The 19,418-nt window shown below is 37.7% G+C and overlaps 1 protein-coding gene and 2 pseudogenes across 12 annotated transcripts in view; 2 read left to right on the top strand and 1 right to left on the bottom strand.

Annotated features, from left to right (window-relative positions):
• RNF111 (ring finger protein 111) overlaps positions 1–19,418 on the bottom strand; it is a 113,776-nt gene that overhangs the window by 65,531 nt on the left and 28,827 nt on the right. For 3 of the 12 annotated variants that reach the window (XM_081831159.1, XM_081831163.1, XM_031031071.2), the window contains exon 1: positions 16,100–16,485. The exons of 1 other annotated variant lie outside the window; for it this stretch is intronic. The gene's annotated coding sequence lies outside the window, so the exon portion shown is untranslated. Of the gene's footprint in view, positions 1–15,760; positions 16,015–16,099; positions 16,486–19,418 lie in introns of those variants that run through there. 8 more of the 12 variants (XM_006736150.3, XM_006736144.3, XM_006736149.3 and 5 more) reach the window with 4 other exon arrangements.
• On the top strand, positions 11,323–16,526 carry LOC102740096 (large ribosomal subunit protein eL30 pseudogene; annotated as a pseudogene).
• LOC115941903 (small ribosomal subunit protein uS14 pseudogene) lies at positions 17,848–18,140 on the top strand (annotated as a pseudogene).

Here is a 19,418-nt window from a genome sequence, read left to right as displayed (position 1 = left end):
CTTCAGCTCAGGTCATGATTCCAGGGTCCTGGGATCAAGCTCCGCATTGGGCTCCCTGCTCGGCAGGAAGCCTGCTTCTCCCACTCCCCACTCCTTGTGTTCCCTCTCTCGCTGAGTCTCTCTCTGTCAAATAAATAAATAAAATCTTAAAAAAAAAAAAAAAGTAAAATGTATGACAATAACACAAAGCACAGGGGTGGAGCAAAGAGATGTAGGTTGTTGGGTGTTTCTTTTATCATATGTGAAATAGTCTATTTTTTTAAAATTATTTATTTATTTATATAGAGAGAAAACACAAGCAGTGGGGAAGGGGCAGAGGGAGAGGGAGAGAGAGAATCTCAAGCAGGCTCCACACTCAGCATGGAGCCCAATGCAGGGCTCAATCTCACAACCCCAAGATCATGACCTGAGCTGAAATCAAGAGTCGGATGCTTAACCGACTGAGCCACCCAGGCACCCCTGAAATAGTCTATTATTCCTTGAAGACAGACAGTGAAAAGTTAAAGATGCATAGTGTAAACCCTAGAGCAACCATAAAAGATAAAAAATAAAATATAGCTAATAAACCAACAGTGGAAATAAAATGTAATACAAAAAAAAATTTTTTAAACCCAAAAAATTAAAAAACTAAAGCCCAAAGGAAACATGAGTAGGAAAACAAAGGGACAGAGAACAGATGGGACAAATAGAAAACACAGAGCAAGATGACAGATTAAAACACAACTGTAACAAAACAGGGTGCTACTGGCATAAGGATAAGACTGGAGAGTCCAGAAATAGATTCAAACATATCATCAAGTAATTTTCAGTAAGAGTGCCAAGATAATAAGAAAGGAATAGTAACAAATGGTGGTGGAACAACTGGTGAACCATGTGGGAAAAATTTAACCTCTACACCACTCATCAGACAAAAAAATTAACTCAAAATGGATCAGAGACTTAGACCTAAAAGCTAAACCTTAAACTTCTAAAAGAAACATAGCAGAAACTATATGTAATCATACCATGGGCAAAGGGCTCGTAGAACACAAATAGTACTACCTATTTTTTAAAATTTATTTATTTAAGTAATCTCTACACCCAACGTGGGGCTTGAAATTATGACCCCAAGATCAACAGTCACATGCTCTACCAACTGAGCCAAGCCAGAGGGTAGCCCCTAGCACTACCCATTTTTTATAAATGGATAAACTAGACTTTACCAAAATGAAAATCTGCTCTTCACAGATGCCACTAAGAGAACAAAAAGGCAATGGGGTGCCTGGGTGGCTCAGACGGTTAAGTGTCTGCTTTCAGCTCCAGTCATAATCTCTAGGTCCTGGGATCAAGGCTCATGTCAGTCTCCCAGCTCAGCAGGGAGTCTCCTTCTCCCTTTCCCTCTGCCGCTCCCCCTGCTTGTGCTGTCTCTCTTTCTCTCTCTCAAATGAATAAATAAAATCTTTAAAAAAAAGAAGAAAACAAAAGGCAAGGTAGCAAACTAAAGACAAAGAAAATTGCATTTATGTGTAATTTATATGTATATATAAACACATATATAAATTGAATCCAGATATGCAAAACTCTTCCATTTTAATAAGACAACTCCACCCAAAAAAATAGACAAATGATTTTTAACATTTCTCAAAACACATACACATGGCCAATGAGTTATGTGAAAAAATGCTGTGTATCTCTAGTAATCAGGGAAATGCAAATTAAAACCACAATGAGATACAACTGCACACCCAATAAAAGGCTAAAACTCTTAGACCAAAACCACCATACGTTAACAAGGATGTGGCACAACTGGAACTCTACACAGAGCTCTCTGGTAGCTTAAGTCATATATACATCTAACCTATGATCCAGTAATTTCACATTTAGGTTTGAAAACACAGGTATACAAAAAATTTGTAAGTGAATGTTCATAGCTTTACTCATAATAACCAACAATTTGGGAAAAACAAATCTCCAACAAGTGAATAAACAAATTATGATATATTTAAAAAATTACAATTTTTAAATACAATAGGATACCAAACAGCAGCAGCAAAACAACAAAGAAGGAACTATTGATACAAGTAACATTATGGGTACAAAAAAAAAACATCCTGCTGAGGGAAAAAAATCAGACATGAAATATATGATTCCAGATACAGGAAGTCCTAGAACAGGCAAACCTAATAATCTAAGGTGAAAACAACTTAAAATTAGTGTTCTACAAAGAATCAAAGGACAGGAGAAACTGAATACGAGGTACATGAGCAAGGTACACAACCGAACTTTCTGAAGTGTTGGTTAATGTTCTATTTCTTCATAAAGATTTGGGTTACATAAACATACATTTGGCAGAACTTCACAACAAATGGTACACTTAAGATTTGTGCACTTCACTATATGTAAATTTTACTTTAAAAACAAAGGACTGTAGGAGCGCCTGGGTGGCTCTGTTGGTTAAGTGTCTGATTCTGGATTTCGGCTTGGGTCATGATCTCAGGGTGGTGAGATCGAGCCCCGAGTCAGGCTCCATGCCCAGCATGCTTAGGATTCTCTCCCTCTCCTTCTGCCCCCCTCCCCCAGCTTGAGCATGCACGGAAAAGAAAAAAAAGTAAAAACAAAGAACCGTAAACAAATATTCAACTCTAGTTAATGATACGGAAGCTGATTTTGTTTGGGAAAAAATGCACTGATACCTACAACTTACTTTAAAAACACAATACAAACCAAACAGCGGCAAGCTTGACTGAAGGATAGTTAGAGGAATGAATAGATGGACAGGTGATAAAGCAAAAACAGCAAATTGTTAATTGTGGAATGTAGGTGATGGGGAAATGTTTGTTCACTGTACAATTCTTTCAATTTTCATGTTTGAAAATGTTCACAAAAAATGCTAGGGGGGGGCACCTGGGTGGCTCAGTCGGTTAAGTGTCTGCCTTCGGCTCAGGTCATGATCCCAGGGTCCTGGGATTGAGCCCCGCATCGGGCTCCCTGCTCAGTGGGAAGCCTGCTTCTCCCTCTCCCACTCCCCCTGCTTGTGTTCCCTTTCTCGCTGTCTCTCTCTCTGTCAAATAAATAAAATCTTTAAAAAAAAAATGCTAGAGGGAAAATGTGATGAGCAAAAGAAGCCAAATACAAAAAAGTAACACTATACAATTGTGTTTATATGAAGTTCTAGAACAAACTAATCCATAATGTCAAAAATCAGATCAGTGGTTGCCTATGGCAAGAGAGAGGGGTGAATGATGACAAAGGAGCAAGAAAAAACTTCCTAGGGTGATGGAATGTTTTATGTCCTGATTGGGGTGTTGGTTACATGGAGATATACATTTGCCAAAACTCACTGAACTGTACAGTAAAAATATGTGCCTTATACTGTATATAAGTTATAGCTCAATTAAACTGATTTTTACAGTATGTTCCCTATTGAAAATAGCAATACACAGAGAAATTAAGTCCCCCCCAATCACACCATCCAAATAAAATATCACTATCCTTCTTTCTCTTCTGTCAAAGGCTATGCCCAACAGAGATAAAAATATACCTTATTGTCTCTTCCTTAAAGGCAATACAGAAATACTGGCTAAATTCTTACTTCAGGGCCATAGAAACTCTTTACTCCAATCCTACTAACCTCTCAAATGGGACATCTCCTGAATTTTGGAATTCCCTTCTCAGGCGACTCAAACCTCCTGACATAATCCCTTCAACTCCATTACTGCTGTGAGTCTCTAGCAAGTTACTAACCATTCTATGCCTAAATCTCATCTGAAAAATGGAAATATTTACCTTAAAGGGTTAAGTGTTTAAACAAAATAATGTAGGCACATGCTGGCTTTTATTATTGTTTTTAAAGTCAAAGAGTCAACCAGCTTTTAGAAATCATCCTGGCAAAAAAAAAAAAAAGTCCACAAGCTTCCCCTCTGTTTTCTTTCCTTTTGGGGGGGCGGGGGGTTGACCTTCAATTCTTTTAGGTACACCTACCTCAAGCTAGTCTATCTTATTCGAATGAACCTCAAATTCCTCTTGAAGATCAGATCAAAACCCTGAACTGTTAAAGCACCCAAAGCAAAGGGTGGAGTAACAAAATAAATATAAATAAAACAAAAAATTTTGTTAGATTAGGAAAGATAGCAACTGCCCTGAGAATGTAGGATCTAATGCGGTGAGCAAAACTACCCAAGGAAACAATTTCTCCTTGGATGCCGTCCAACAAGTTTATTTAAATAAAAGTTGTTTTTGCTCTTCCTATGTGATTTAGGGTCAAAATGTGTAACCTGGAGAATATTAATTAAAGAGTATGTTCTAGGGGCTCCTGGGTGGCTCAGTCGTTACGCGTCTGCCTCCGGCTCAGGTCATGATCCCAGAGTCCTGGGATCGAGTCCCGTGTCAGGCTCCCTGCTCTCCCACTCCTCCTGCTTGTGTTCCTGCTCTCGCTATCTCTCTCTCTCTGTCAAATAAATAAATAAAATCTTTAAAAAAAAAAAAGTATGTTCTAAAGAATAAGAGTCATACAAGAAAAAAACAGGCAGATACTGGCACTTTCAATGATTGAAGAAGGTAAAGGCTTACTGAAAACTGGATTAGGGAAAATACCTCTGGGTAGAGAGCACACCCACAATGTGAATTCAACAATGTGAAGACAAGAAAAAAATAATTTAAACCATGTAGATTATGCTTGCAATTCTGCTCAATAATTATATACCCAGAATGAACACAGAAAGATAAAATTTTACTATTCTCTAGTTGGTCTCACTTCCCATGTGCCTCTCATGATATGAACATCTTGCTGTGCTGTCAGATTCTAATGTTTAGAGCTATTTATTTTTCCCACAACATGGACCATAAACACAGCCTACGACTTCATCTGGTGTTTAACAATGAAACATGATTCATTCCAATACTAAAGGAAAAACAGGGTATGTTGAACTTTGAGAGACTGTATGTCTATATTTTATATTTTATGGGCAACTTTAGGGATTTCCAAGGTTATTTTGACTAAATGACATTTTTGTCTTCTTTGGATCTGTATATTCTGACAGCAAAGTGAAAATCCTTGTGGCAAGAAACAAAAATAGTAAGCTATTAGACAATTGAGGACACCGGTCTGGAAAAACCAAGGATTTGTTATCCTCTATGCTAACATCAGCCACTTTATTCAACAAACCCTTTTTGGTTTTTTTACTACTAGTGACTGCTCAAGGTGATAATTAAGAAGATAGTTAAGATGCTACTCTAGCCCAAAGAATTTCATATTCTGGATAAACACAGTAATCCTAACCCTAATGTGAATTCCCATACATGTAAAGCTAGCCTACACACATTTACTTATATACTTTCTGGGCAATCTTTAGAATTTTGGTTTCAGTATACATAGACTGTGAGTTCTTCCTGAAGGGGATAATCAGAAAAAGAGGCAACTGAGGATTAACAAAATGACAGGAGAGAAAAGAAAATATTTTAAATTGAAGCCTGTTCAAGATAAAGGAAAATGACTGAAATTAAGTCCAGGCCTTAGAACTGCCATCCAGAACTGCTATCTGTGAGGAAAACTATTCATTTACAGGGAATAAAATGGGGAAATCCAAGAATCTATCACCTCCATGATGGCAAACAGGTTCAACACAAGTTAGGTTATTCAAATTTTTTCTATCCCAAGCATCTGGGATCAGATCAGAATCTGGAAATGTCACCCAGGTAATAGAAATTTTAGAGTCGCTTATTAATATTTTAGAAAATACAGTATCGGGGTGCCTGGGTGGCTCAGTCGTTAAACGTCCGCCGTCAGCTCGGGTCATGATCCCAGGGTCCTGGGATCGAGCCCTGCATCCGGCTCCCTGCTTGCCGGGAAGCCTGCTTCTCCCTCTCCCACTCCCCCTGCTTGTGTTCCTGCTCTCGCTGTCTGTCAAATAAATAAATAAAATCTTAAAAAAAAAAAAAAAGAAGATACAATATCACTGATAATACATTAGCTACCATTTATGCAGTTATTGTTTTCATTCAACAAATATTTATTGAGAGCCTATTATAATGTGGGCACTGTTGTAGGCACTGGGATTAGCCATGAACAGGATATAGAAAGTCTTTGTTCTCATGAAAATTACATGCAAATGAGAAGAAACAAGGCACAAATAGACAGTCAAGCTAATTTTAGGGAAAAAATTGTGCTATTACGGAAATAAAATAGTAAAAGACAACCATCAATAGGCTCCTAAGAAGCTGAAGACCTGAACCATGAGAAGAACAAGCCACCAGTCAGCCACGCCACACAGTGCTAGAGGAAGAGCCTTTCTAGCAGAGGAAACAGTAAAGAAAGACCGTGTGGCAGGAAGAGGCCTAACATGAACAAACAACAGAAAGGGAGTGAGAGGTAAGGGAGATGGCACACAAAGGGATCAGAAATGGTCAAGGGCCAGATCAGGTATGCCTGTAAGGAACTATGTGCCATGTTTTTATTCCATTTTATCCTCACTAAAAACTATTATCTCCAAGGAACTAAGAATTATAAAAGTTAGGCAACTTGCCTAAGGTCTGACAGATAAACATCTGGATCTTAATTCTTATATAAGTTGCTGGTTTGGGTCTCTCTCATTTTTAAAATAAATGTATAGTTATGTGGGCTTTCATATGTTCACTCACCACTTCAGTTCCCATGACATTATTTTCATATAAGATTATGATGTAATTCGGGCGCCTGGGTGGCTCAGTTGGTTATGCAACTGCCTTCGGCTCAGGTCATGATCCTGGAGTCCCGGAATCGAGTCCCGCATCGGGCTCCCTGCTCAGCGAGGAGCCTGCTTCTCCCTCTGACCCTTCCCCCTCTCATGTACTCTCTCTCATTCTCGCTCTCTCAAATAAATAAATAAATCTTTAAAAAAAAAAAAAGATTATGATGTAATTCAACTACAATTTCTTCTATTTACCATGGAGATTTTTGGAAATTAGCCTCCACAGTGGGAGAATGCTAAAGGTCTACTAAAATGGAAATAACTGCTACAAGGTAAGAGAAAGACCAAATACTATGGAAAAACAGAAGGGAGAGCCATTGATTCTAGAGGAGAAACTTCACAGAAGTTTAAGAGCTGGTCCTTAAAAGTAAGATTTCCTCAACTGGAGAATAAGGATAAAAGCACATCAGAGGAATGGCAGACAGGAAGGTGGTTATGAAAATAGATGATCTGTTTATTTTAAACAATCAAAATTCTCTATATTCTCCCAGATGTATATAGGTAAAGCGGTCTGTGTCTGACCTATTCCTCCCCTTTTCATTTTATTATTAAAAAAATTTTTTGGGGGGCGCCTGGGTGGCTCAGATGGTTAAGCGTCTGCCTTCGGCTCAGGTCATGATCCCAGAGTCCTGGGATCGAGTCCCACATCGGGCTCCCGGCTCAGCAGGGAGCCTGCTTCTCCCTCTGACCCTCTCCCCTCTCATGCTGTTTCTCTCTCGCTCGCTCTCTAAAAAATAAATAAAATCTTTAAAAAAAAGAAAAAATTTTTTTTAATTTAAGTATAGTTGACACAATGTAACATTAGTTTCAGGTGTACAACATAGTGATTTAATCTCTCTACATGTTATGCTCACCACAAGTGAAGCTACCATCTGCCACCATACAATGCTATTACAATATCATGGACTACGTTCCCTATGCTGTACCTTTTATTCCTGTAACTCATTCATTGCATAACTGGAAGCCTGTATCTCCCACTCCCCTTCACCCATTTTGTCCCTCCCCCCCACCCGGCAACCATCAATTTATAGGTCTGATTCTGCTTTTTGTTTATATGTTTCTTTTGGTTTTTAGATTCCACGTATAAGTGAGATCATATGGTATCTGTCTTTCATGACTTATTTCAATTAGCATAATATCCTCTACATCCATCCATGTTGTTGCAAGTGGCAGGCTCTCATTCTTTTTTACAGCTGCATAATATTCCATAAAATGGCCAGTTTTATCTCATACTACTTAGAGTTCTTTAAAGAAATGTGATTGGGGCGCCTGGGTGGCTCAGTTGGTTGAGCGACTGCCTTCGGCTCAGGTCATGATCCTGGAGTCCCGGGATCGAGTCCCGCATCGGGCTCCCTGCTCGGCAGGGAGTCTGCTTCTCCCTCTGACCCTCCTCCCTCTCATGCTCTCTGTCTCTCATTCTCTCTCTCTCAAATAAATAAATAAATAAAATCTTTAAAAAAAAATAAAATAAAGAAATGTGATTTCACAGAAAATACAATCAAATCCATGATAATAGTCATTCTGTAGATGTAATACAAATATTACATGACATGATTTTCTTCACCTAATGACTACTTTGTATTAAAAAAACAGAGTTGTCAAAGCAGACTTAGACTTTGTAAAGTAAACCTACTTACAAACCTATTTACATGTGTATTTTTTCACATATTTAAACATGACTTTGGGGCACCTGCGTAGCTCAGTCAGTTAAGCACCCAACTCTTGATTTCAGCTCAAGTCATGATCAAGGTCCTGAGATCAAGCCCTGTGTCAGGCTCCACACTAGGCATGGAGCCTGCTTAGGATTCTCTCTCCCTTTCTTCTGCCCTCCCCACTCCCCCGCAGAGGCGCTCACTTGCGAGCACTCTCTCTCTCTTAAAAAAAAAAAAAAAAGAGAATATTTTAAAATAAACAAACAAACATGATTTTACCACTAAAAGTTGGAAAGAGAGCCCATTTTTGTATCAATAATGTAACCTGCTCCTGGTATTTATGAAAAGCAAAAGTTCATATTTTGTTTAAGCATGGTAAATTACACAAATAACTTTATCTCAAATTTCCTTGCAATTCCCACTAAATGAAAAAAACTTTCAATTCTCTCTCTCTCTCTCTCACACACACACACAGAGGATCTAATAGCAACAAAGATATAGCAACAGAATCTTACCATCTGACTGACAGCAACTCCAAAAAGAAACCAGGAAAAAAAAAATGACTAAGAAGTCATGAAGCTAATACAAGAATATTTCTTAAAACTGAAGGACCTAAGCCCTTGCTACCTCTGTCCTCAGAGATCATCATTCTGCTCATCCACTCCCCTCCAGTCACAACAGCTTCCTGGCTTTTCCTTGAGCAGGCCAAGTATGCTATTACTATTTAATCTGCCCAGAATGCTTGTCCCCCAGATAGCCACAAGGATCTCTCACTTGCTTCCTTTCTGTCTGTGCTCAAATGTTTCTTGTCCTGGAGACCATCCCTAATCACCTTATATTTAAAGAGCTAACCCCACGCCCTATCTTCTCTTTCCAGCTCAGTTATTTCCATAATCACCATTTGTAAAATTTAAAATTTCCCAATAGAGCCTAGTCTGTTTTCATCATTACCATGTGCCCCAAAGCTGAGAACTCATAGTTAGTATTCAATAAATATATGCTGAATTATTAAAGTAATCTAAAATTGTGACACAACTATATCAGGAGAAAGGGTGAAAAAAGAAGTGTGGACTCCTTTTCCATAAGAGGTCAAAAGATAATGCAAAAGATAACCATACAGCAATCCTCAAACTTTTTGATTTGTGAGCCCCTTATCCTCTTAAAACTAAGTGAGAACCCCCAAAAGCTTTAAATATGTAGGTTATATTAATACAAGAAAATAAAACTAATAAATGCTTAAAGATTTTTTAAAAACAGCAATAGTAAACCCATTACATGCTAATATTAAGTAACATTTATGAATATATTTTTTCAAAAAAGTTAATAAAAATGACACTATTACACATTTTTGCTAATCTCTTTAATGTCTGTCTTAACAGAAGAATTACTGAACAGGAATTGCTAATCTCTTTAATGTCTGTCTTAACAGAAGAATTACTTAACAGGATTTACTGAAGCTAATAAGAAATCCAGCTTCACACAAATATGTAGTTAAAAAAGAGAAGTGTCTTTAATAACTTATTCAGATAGTGCGTGTGTTATTCTTTGATATTAAGCCAAACTTAATAAAGGTAATTTTGTAAAGATTACTTGCAATGTTGAATCTGATACCTTATCTATGAAACTTCATACCATTTCATTAAGAATCTATTGATCTATCTTACCCTTAAGTAGATCTTTCACACACAGCATGATTTTGTAATATCATGCACTGGTCATATGAAAAAAGTTGGTCCACGAAGTTATGTGTATCTTCCAAACACTGACACATTTAATTATACAATAGCCAAAAAAAAAAAAAAATCACATTAGTTAATATCCCCATCAATTTCATCAAAAAGGTCCTGAGAAGCTGCCAAGCTCATAGTGGCAGATATGTTTTCCAAAATTCTAATTTTTGCTTGAAAGTCTTAATTTTATCTTGGCAATAATTTCTATCAGTTGTTTTCCCTAAAGTGACAGGCTCACTTCATTTATTTTTGAGAAAATACATACAAATAACTATAGCTTGTCATTCTTTCAAGTAAAAAAATGGTTCCATTAAAAAAATAAAAAGCAACTAAGTTTGCTAGTTCAGCCTGCAACTCAATCACACAAGTATTTTTCTTCAAGACAAGAATAATTTGGGATGGGGCAGAAGTGCCTTATAACATTCTTCTCATTTTATCACATGGAATATTAAAAAGACATGTACTCAAGATCAAGATTAGTAAAATTAACAGATTTTACTGCTTTGTAAAGGACATTCTTAAATGAAACTGGTTTTGTAAATGTGTAGTAATGAAAAATATAATGACTGTTAGTACAGTTTTAGCCACTGTCTTAATATGGATTGCAGGGCCAGCAATTTTGCCCATCACTGTGTTTGCTATCAATGCAAATATCAACATAGTTAAGTAGTGAAGAACTTAGTATTACTATCAAACAGTTTCAACCCAGCTGACCTTCTGAAGACCCCCTCAAGAGTCCAGAGACCACACTCTGAGAACTGCTGCTCTGGATACATGTAAAATACTAAGAGAAGATATATCTCCAGGGAAAAGAACTGGGCAATAGGACGACAGGGATGGCAAGAAAACTTATTTTTTCCCTGTACATCCTTCATACCTTGTGAATTTGGTTCCATTTGTATTGCTTTTATCTTTAAAAATTAAATATTAAAAAAAACCTGACATCAAAAGTAGCTAAGCAGACACATAAGCATACTATTTAGAAATATGAAAGTAAATACCAGGAAAAAAAAAATTTAGGAGCTGAAAGTGTTTCCACTTAGGAACTGGAAATAGGGGATTAGGAGGAATAGCATAGACTGTTGTTTTTCATTATAAGCCTTTGTGGAACTGATTTTAAAAACCACGTACATATTAATTGTTTCAAAAATTAACTGGTTAAATACCATTCAAAATATTGTCTGGGACCTTGGTGGCTGCTCTTGGTTGGGGCCATCCTGCACCTAAGGCAGGAAGATGGTGGCATCAAGGAAGACTAAAGTCTCTGGAGTCGATCAACTCTAGACTCCAACTCATTACGAAAAGTGTAAAGTACATGCTGGAGTACAAGCAGACTCTGAAAATGATCAGATATAGCAAAACAAAACTGGTTATTCTCGCCAACTGCCCAGCCCTGAGGTAATCTAAAATAGAATACTATGCCATGGTGGCCAAAACTGGTGTGCATCACTACAGTGTCAATAATACTGAACTGGGTACAGCATGAGGAAAATACTACAGAGAATGCACACTGGCTTTCATTGATCCAGGGTGACTGAAATCATTAGAAGCATGCCAGAATAGACTGGTAAAAAGCAAATCACACAAAACCTGCCAGAGCTTGTTTAAAAAAAAAAACAAAACCAAAAATATTGTATGGAAAAATATTTACAAGTGAGGTTTAAAAGATAAATAAATAAAGCAAATACCCATGCTGCACTGGGTGAGAGAATGGCTGTGAAACATACTAAGTTGTAAAAGTAACTTTCTGGAATAATGTGCTTGTGAGTTTCTACTCATATATGAAATATTATTCTATGTCATAATAAAAAATTTCATTTAGGGCGCCTGGGTGGCTCAGTCGGTTAAGCAACTGCCTTCGGCTCAGGTCGTGATCCTGGAGTCCCGGGATCGAGTACCGCATCGGGATCCCTGCTCGGCGGGGAGTCTGCTTCTCCCTCTGACCCTCCCGACCCTCCCCCCTCTCATGCTCTCTCTCTCTCAGTCTCTCTCTCTCAAATAAATAAAATCTTTAAAAAAAATTAAAAAAAAAAATTTCATTTAAAAAGTTAGTTTTTTTAAAAAGCAACAATTTCCTCCAGACCAAAAAGTCTGATGACTCGGTTAAAAACAATTAAGTATGTAAACCTTACATCATTTTTAAGTTAAGTGGTTAAACCTTCTACATACACAATGTAACACAAAGTAAAATAACATTTTATTTTTTTCTATTTCATTTGCTCATAATTAAGATCAAATCAGAACTTATTTGGAAAAAATAGAATAAAATAGTTGTTTTATGGTTAATATAACAAATTGCTACATTTTATGTAGTTACTTCACAAATAAAATCTCCACAGAAATACAAACCCACTATCAAAATCTAATTTAAGTTTCTCAGATGTCCTGATCCAGGAAATAAGAGATTATTTCTATATATAAACAGATAACTCAAAAGCAAATTGGACTCCCCACCAAAAGGAACCAGGCCTCCTTAGAGAATAGCTGATTCCAAGACTGAAATAGGAAAGATATAAGATGAGTGGGAACATCTTGCTGTGCCAGAAAGGAAATAGTCATAAAAAATTATGTATGTCAAAAAGACACAGGAGCCATGGTGGAAAGGCTCCCACCGGACAAATGTGGGACAATTTGAGCATTAAAATTAATAAAGGCGGAAACGGATTATAATCCATTGAATAAAACAGGAAGTACATAAGTCCATATTGATAATAGATAAAAGAATGCTTCTTCCATACAAAAGAAGGCCTACTTATAAGATAAGAGGAGATGGAAGAGTTTGAAAATAAGCATTCTGCAATCATCAACGATCAATACAGGCAAGAATCATCAATGGATGCTTATATAAACATAATATCATTATCATCCCTGACAAAATTAACAATAATTCCTTGATATCATCTACTATCCATTCACATTCAGATTTCCCCCAAAGTGTTTCAAAAATGACTTTCTACAATTGATTTGAGTGAGGATTTAAACAAGGTCAACACATTGTATTTGGTTGCTATATATAAAATATTTTTAACCTTTCTTTTTACATGGTCTATCAGCAATTATGAAAAAGCCTAACATACAAACCAGTTTACACTTGTAAATTCTCCAGAATCAAACACAACCGAATGCATTTGCTGTTCCCTTTGTTTGCAAGATTCCTCCAGATTACCAGTATGGCTGATTCTTTCTAGTCACTGATCACAAATCAAATTATCACCTCTAAAAAGAAGTTAGGCCCTCCCTAACCATTTAATCCACAGTAGAGCTTGACTTCATTCATCATAACATGGTCCTATTTTCTTCATGGCACTCAGCACTACCTCAAACTACTATTTATTATGTTTTCCCCAGGAGAATGTCCACTCCCTGAAGGCAGAGTGCCTTCCTCACTGAAGACCAAGAACAATGCTGAGAACATGAGACATTCAATAAATACATACCAAGTAACTAAATAATAATGCAGTACTTCCACTTAAAATGTAAGCTCAACTTAGTATGTTTTTAAACATCTGTAGCCCACTCCACATGTAATGGTATGAACTGAATACCTGTAGAAACCTGGGACAGTTGTTACCAAGAATCAGTGGGATGCAGGAAAAAAAGAACAGAGGTGTAAGGCGTTTAAATGCAATTCTGGACTTTAACTGACCAACGATTACAGGTTTCTGGAAGAAAAATTATTCAGGATGATTTAAAAAGCATTACCAGAAGTAAAACCAAGTTTCTTCTTTTAGTATGAGAGCTATTAAATCCTATATAATATCTATAATGGGACAGAAGCATTATCTAGAACAACAAACATGGCTTTATCATAGTTCCCCCTCCCCTAATATAAACAGGAAGGAATTTATACTCAGTATAGCACTTCTTTCTGGGAATTGGATCATGATGAACACACCAATAAGTACCAAAAGCTCCTAACCAAAAATACAAGCCACTGAATTTGGGATCTAGAGAAAACTAGAAAACCATCCTACATTTCTCATTTAACAATTGAGAGAGATCTGAAGCTAAGAATGGTTATCAATAAAGTCACAAATCTAATGAATAGCAAGTAAAGCTAGATCTAAAATTCAGAACTCCAAACTAGAGACTCTTCCATAGGATGTCACCCATAGAATGTTAATGTCAAGCTATTAACATACTTTAATCACTATCATTTTTCATACTGTCACTTCTTTTCTTCCTATTGAAGTCCTAGCTCAGAGGGGGAAATTGTTATTATTTTGGCAAAATAATGTCTTAAAAAATCTAATTAGTTTGATTCAATCAATTTTTAATCCTACTTTAAATTTTATAATGAAAACAACTATTTAGGAATATCTGCTGACCATTCCTTTGCTCTAAACATGTAAATTTTTATTCTCTTATTTTAAACATCAGTATAGCTATTTCTCAATTATCTGTAGAAATAAAGTACTGAAATGAAATTTGTCAAGGTGTAACCTCCACTGTAATACACTTTTCACCAAAATAATTTTCATGACATCTTTCTTCAAAAACCAACTCCAGTGAAAGAACATGCTAGTGACCAACAGACACCAAAAGGAAAAAAGTAACAGAAAGAGCCACACATATAAGATGCAGCACCCCTGTAAACAAGGAGAGCCTCTATTCTTCCCAGTTTTTCCTACAATATTGTTCAGACCAATTCACAAAAACCCTCACCAGTTTTTAGAATACTACTCTGAATCTTAGATGGCAAACAAATGAGCAGGAGAAAGATGTCATTTGTCCAAGGTTAAATGACAAGAGGTGGACAAAAGTAAAATAATTCAAGGCGTAAAAAAAAAAAAATTAAAAATTCTTTTCAGAGTAAGAGGGCTTCTTTCTCATCCTGTTTTGTCTCACAAAGGCAACCAAAGACTACTGTTTAGTATGAAAAGCAACATAGTTTATATTGACATGAAAATTTTTACTAAAAAACATACAGTAGTAACAAACTATCAAAATGTAGATCTTCACCATAATAAAACTAGTGTTACAGAACTTCTGTGTAATATCGAAATTACATCCTAACATTTGAAAGCAATGAAACATACACACACACAAATGGGAAAGGAAATGGAACCGTAGCTTATCTTTTCCCCAGGCTGTTCTTTTTGGTTGAAGGGGTCCCTAAAACAAGAAAATTAAACATAAAAATATCCGGTGAAATAAAGTTTGGATTAAGGCAGGTTCAAAAGCTAAAAGAACTATAAAATGAAGTCTATGTCAGCTGGCATCTTACCACTCCAGAGAGTTCTAAATTCATACTCCACATAAATCAAGAAACAGGAAAGCACACAATACAATGGAGTCGCCTCACACTACAAACATGAACAAATTAAATGAACACCCTATACTTCCTGGTATTTTTTAAGCACTAAAATTTAGATTTGCGTTAAGAAGTATCTGTAAAGATCTCTTATAACCTATTTAAAAACTATCGTGACAAACCTCTATTTCTACAGTACAGGACATTTCCACTACAGCCTTGCCACTGACTCTGACAAATTATCTAAGGACAAAATTAGAATATCGAGCTTCTTTTTTAATGACCAACAAACCAACTCTACACAAAAATCTGACGCGTCTGTATTTCTGCTGTTCCGCGGACGTTTCCTTGATCACAGAAGGCAACTCCCTAACCGTCAGGGCTGACTTAGCGCCCTCCAACACCCCGGGTGCGGGTTACCTTCATCACTCCATTGTCAAATCGCACTCCCACGCCTCAGTCCTCAGCCCCCTTCCTAGACTCCAGGGAGAGTCCAAAGAGGGAAAGAAATCCCCTCACCCACACTCCCTTACTGTGGGGTGTGGGTGTGTCTGTAGACGAATGCTTTGCTCAAACACAATTAATTCTACTGCGGAGACCCAGACCCTAAGTCACTATGGAGCCAGCAATAACCGGCCGGTCGCCGACCCCAGCCTTCCGCGGCCGCAGCCCTTCCTCTTTCTCCCCTCCAGGCCGGCCCCTCCCCCGTTGCGCGCACGCGCGGCTTCCAATCGATCCCCTCCCCCCTAGTCCCCTCACCTTAATCATTAGCTTCCCTCTTCCCAGGGTCCGGGAATCACTGGCCCAGGAAGGAAGACAGGATATGGAAGAGGGGAAGAGGATGCGTCGAGAGCCAGTGATCTGCGCCCCAGATCTTGGCCTAATAGGCCCCTATAGTCAAGAGCTGCGTCTGTCACCGCCACTAAACCGTACGAGCGGCAGCGCCTGGTTCGGCCCAGTTCACCTGGCTTGGGTTCAGAATGCCTGATTTGACCCCACAAAAACTCTTTCCCCGAAGCTGCGAGCGTTTCTGTGCTGCGGAGACCCAACACCTCCCACCGTCGCCGCCACTGCTGCTGTTCTCCTGCCGCCGCTGCTGCTGCCGCCGCCTAACCAATCCCTCCTCTACCGAGCGAGCACGACACTCAAGGTCTTTACGACAGTTCGGAAAGTGAGAGCGCAGTAGCATTCACGCCTCCATTAATATCTGTTTCTGCGCCTGCTCAGATTCTTGTTTCTCAATGTCCCGCCCCCTCTTCGCCAGCCCTCCCCCTTTGTACTTGCTTTATCAAGTCTATTAGCGAAGCCGAACGATTTCATAAAGCTCATTATTTTGTTTTCCTTCGTGATTGTGTTCTACCTTTAAGCAAAATACTATTTCTTGGCTAATTTTTTCGTAACTTAAAAAGTACAGCTAACCACAGAATCATTGATTATACTTACGGTACAATTAAACAAAAACATCACGGTTTACTGTCTTCCACAAGAAAAATGATACCCAATCATACTCGCTAATGACATAAAGATCATAGCACCCCTCTCTTAAAGTGAATTTGCTTCCAGAATCACATCAAAAGTGGTAATAGATATCCTGGGAAATGACTGGACAATTACATACGCCTTCTTAATTATTTTATGAAAATCAGTAGATAGCAAATGCTTCATTATGTGCATTAGGAGGATGTAGGCAAGGAGAATGTAGACTTTGGAATCAGTAAGACAGACTTCCTTTCAAATCCCGATGATGCCAATTAACAGCAGTCTGATTTATTAAACCTTTATAAATATTTCAAAAAAATGTCAATTACACCTCCATTTAAAAAATAAAAGTGTATCTTAAACCAAAAAAAAAAATTTTCCTTCTCTATAAATTGAAATAACATTATTTACCTCAAAGGGTTCTTGTGAGATTAGACAGTTTATAAAATGCTTTGAACATTATTTACCAATTAAATGTTCAATAAACATTAATTCCCTTCCTTTGTCATCAACCTTTCTCAATATGCTTTCTTTCGTTCACTCATGTTCTCCATATTGTTCTGTGAAGAAAATAGTTTAAAATAATAATAACAAAGGATTGCAGATTGTGTGGGAAAACCGGAAGAGCATTGCTGTAGAAATTTTTCTCAATCCTCCTATTTTCTGGCTCTAAATATAAAATTCTGCCTGGAGTGTCTTATCTACTGCCATGGTTTCAATTGTTAACGACTCAATGTTGTGTATTTCCAGACCTTACCTTTTTCCTCAAGCTATTGACCTGTGCTCTTCAAAAAGGTAGACACGGGGTGCCTGGGTGGCTCAGTCATTGGGCAACTGCCTTTGGCTCAGGTCATGGTCCCAGGGTCCCAGGGTCCCAGGGTCCCAGGGTCCCAGGATCGAGTCCCACATGGGGCTTCCTGCTAGGCGGGAAGCCTGCTTCTCCCTCTCCCCTATTTGTGTTCCCTCTCTCACTGTGTTTCTCTCTGTTAAATAAATAAAATCTTAAAAAAAAAAAAATGTAGCTTTTGCCTCGTTGCGTCCGAGAGAGCAAGATGGGTCACCAGCAGCTGTACTGGAGCCAACCGAGGAAATTTGGCCAGGGTTCTCGTTCTTGCCGCGTCTGCTCAAACTGGCATGGTCTGATCCGGAAATACGGCCTCAATATGTGCAGCCGTGTTTCCGTCAGTACGGGAAGGATATAGGCTTCCTTAAGTTGGATTAAGTGAACTTCCTTGAATTGGTCATCCAAGATAACCTACCTTAACTGCAGATACCCAAGATACCTACTTTAATGCCAACTCATTGTACATAAAATAAAAATACTTCAATTATGAAAAAAATAAATTAAAAAAAATGTAGACACAAGCCACATGTAGCTATTGAGCGCTTGAAGTGTGGCTAGTACAAATTGAGAAGTGCTGTAAGTGAAAAGTATCTATCCAATTCAAAGATACAATATAATAAATTTTGTAAAAATTTGAATAATTTTTAATACTCATTACATGTTTACATGATATTTTGGATATATTGGGGTAAATCAGTGGTTCTCAAGAAGGCACAATTTTGTGCCCCTACTTAGGGTTATTTAGCAATATCTGGAGACATTTTTGGTGTTCACACCTTGGGGGAAGGATGGCTACTGACGTCTACTAACAAGAGGCCAAGGATGCTGTTAAATATCCTACAATACACAGGACAGCCCTCCACAACAAAGAATTCCCTGGCCAAAAATGTTAATAGTACAGTTGAGAAATGCTGGGGTTAAATAAAATATACTACTAAGGTTAATTTACCTGGGTTTTTTTACTTTTTAAAAATATAACTACTATAAACTTTAAAGTTACATTTGTAGCTCACATTATCTTTCTATTGGACAGTGCTGACTGATCTAGACCTATATGGCTATTTTACTGGATGTGTATTTCCACTTTAATGTCCCACAGGCATCTCCAACACATCATGTTGAAATAAATAAATGTAGGTATATTGTATTTACACACCATCCATTTCAGTCTTTCCTGTCTCAGTCAATGGGACCAAGTTAACTAACTAGAAACCCAAAGGTTATCTTAGACTATTCTCTCTTCCTCACTCCCTATCTCTAATCAATCAGTCTTTCCAATTCTGTCCTGTAATGTCTCAAATATTGAAAATGGACCCATTCCTCTCAATACTCTGCACCAGTCCAGGTCTTTATTATCTTTAGTTCAGGTAGACACCTTGCACTATTGGCACATAACAAATAATCACTGCCTTACTTGCAGTGTTTTCCAAGACCCAGAAAACAAATCTATATTTACACTATAATGTGGAAGGGACAGGATGGTGTCCCTTCCTGTGTCCCTTGTGTGAGAACACAAAGATGGAACACCATAGTCAAACCAAGAGGAAGTGATGTTTAAACCAAATTTTGCAACATAAATAAAGACAGTTAAATGAAGCAAATAGGACATTCCAGGCAGAAAGATCAATACATGCTAAGGTACAGAAACAGCATGAAGCAAATTCTCTAGTAGGATCTACTGAATGTACCATGCAGAAAAACTATTAAGAGATGAGGGAAGAAAAGTAGATAGAAATTGATTAAGTATGGTTGTTT

This window comes from Leptonychotes weddellii, chromosome 9 (genome assembly GCF_054177405.1).
Source record: "Leptonychotes weddellii isolate Sample4059 chromosome 9, ASM5417740v2, whole genome shotgun sequence".
Classification (NCBI taxonomy): Eukaryota; Metazoa; Chordata; class Mammalia; order Carnivora; family Phocidae; genus Leptonychotes; species Leptonychotes weddellii.
This window is presented reverse-complemented; position numbering and strand designations above follow the sequence as displayed.